Source organism: Anoplopoma fimbria, unplaced genomic scaffold (assembly GCF_027596085.1).
Source record: "Anoplopoma fimbria isolate UVic2021 breed Golden Eagle Sablefish unplaced genomic scaffold, Afim_UVic_2022 Un_contig_8297_pilon_pilon, whole genome shotgun sequence".
In the NCBI taxonomy this organism is placed as follows: domain Eukaryota; kingdom Metazoa; phylum Chordata; class Actinopteri; order Perciformes; family Anoplopomatidae; genus Anoplopoma; species Anoplopoma fimbria.
In genome coordinates, this window is record NW_026553110.1 from 1 (window position 1) to 1,705 (window position 1,705).

The 1,705-nt window shown below is 43.6% G+C and overlaps 3 non-coding genes across 3 annotated transcripts; all 3 read left to right on the forward strand.

Annotated features, from left to right (window-relative positions):
* The first annotated feature begins 454 nt into the window (after positions 1-454).
* LOC129116332 (5S ribosomal RNA) lies at positions 455-573 on the forward strand. Its single transcript, XR_008533502.1, has one exon. It is a non-coding gene; the product is annotated as a 5S ribosomal RNA (ribosomal RNA).
* Positions 574-951: 378 nt separating this feature from the next.
* LOC129116333 (5S ribosomal RNA) lies at positions 952-1,070 on the forward strand. Its single transcript, XR_008533503.1, has one exon. It is a non-coding gene; the product is annotated as a 5S ribosomal RNA (ribosomal RNA).
* Positions 1,071-1,448: 378 nt separating this feature from the next.
* On the forward strand, positions 1,449-1,567 carry LOC129116334 (5S ribosomal RNA). Its single transcript, XR_008533504.1, has one exon. It is a non-coding gene; the product is annotated as a 5S ribosomal RNA (ribosomal RNA).
* The last annotated feature ends 138 nt before the right edge of the window (positions 1,568-1,705 follow it).

Sequence of the window (1,705 nt, forward strand, 5' to 3'; positions counted from 1 at the left end):
AGGAAGCTAAGCAGGGTCGGGCCTGGTCAGTACTTGGATGGGAGACCGCCTGGGAATACCAGGTGCTGTAAGCTTTTTTCACTCCTCTTTACAAAAAGCAGAGGGCGCTGCTGCTTTTTCAGTGGACACCGACAGGGTGGGAAGGATATAGCTAGATCATGACTTGCCGGTATAGAAATGACACAAATCCAGTTAAATGATGGCTTTCATCATTCCTAAGCTCATCGATCATTTTCTTTTCAATTTTATGCTAACGTATTCTACATTTCAACAGTAAATATTAATATTTTTACTGCACTACATTTGTGATCCTTATAGCCACTTTGTACATTCTGATTTGACATTTAAAAGCTGTGAGTGTGTCTGGAAATCTGCAGGCGCTCCCTGTATAGACGAAAGAGCAAAGCGTGGTGATATAGTATCTTTAAAAGGCCCTTTGGTAGGCACAATATTTGCTTACGGCCATACCACCCTGAACACGCCCGATCTCGTCTGATCTCGGAAGCTAAGCAGGGTCGGGCCTGGTCAGTACTTGGATGGGAGACCGCCTGGGAATACCAGGTGCTGTAAGCTTTTTCACTCCTCTTTACAAAAAGCAGAGGCGCTGCTGCTTTTTCAGTGGACACCGACAGGGTGGGAAGGATATAGCTAGATCATGACTTGCCGGTATAGAAATGACACAAATCCAGTTAAATGATGGCTTTCATCATTCCTAAGCTCATCGATCATTTTCTTTTCAATTTTATGCTAACGTATTCTACATTTCAACAGTAAATATTAATATTTTTACTGCACTACATTTGTGATCCTTATAGCCACTTTGTACATTCTGATTTGACATTTAAAAGCTGTGAGTGTGTCTGGAAATCTGCAGGCGCTCCCTGTATAGACGAAAGAGCAAAGCGTGGTGATATAGTATCTTTAAAAGGACCTTTGGTAGGCACAATATTTGCTTACGGCCATACCACCCTGAACACGCCCGATCTCGTCTGATCTCGGAAGCTAAGCAGGGTCGGGCCTGGTCAGTACTTGGATGGGAGACCGCCTGGGAATACCAGGTGCTGTAAGCTTTTTCACTCCTCTTTACAAAAAGCAGAGGCGCTGCTGCTTTTTCAGTGGACACCGACAGGGTGGGAAGGAAATAGCTAGATCATGACTTGCCGGTATAGAAATGACACAAATCCAGTTAAATGATGGCTTTCATCATTCCTAAGCTCATCGATCATTTTCTTTTCAATTTTATGCTAACGTATTCTACATTTCAACAGTAAATATTAATATTTTTACTGCACTACATTTGTGATCCTTATAGCCACTTTGTACATTCTGATTTGACATTTAAAAGCTGTGAGTGTGTCTGGAAATCTGCAGGCGCTCCCTGTATAGACGAAAGAGCAAAGCGTGGTGATATAGTATCTTTAAAAGGACCTTTGGTAGGCACAATATTTGCTTACGGCCATACCACCCTGAACACGCCCGATCTCGTCTGATCTCGGAAGCTAAGCAGGGTCGGGCCTGGTCAGTACTTGGATGGGAGACCGCCTGGGAATACCAGGTGCTGTAAGCTTTTTTCCTCCTCTTTACAAAAAGCAGAGGCGCTGCTGCTTTTTCAGTGGACACCGACAGGGTGGGAAGGATATAGCTAGATCATGACTTGCCGGTATAGAAATGACACAAATCCAGTTAAATGATGGCTTTCATCATT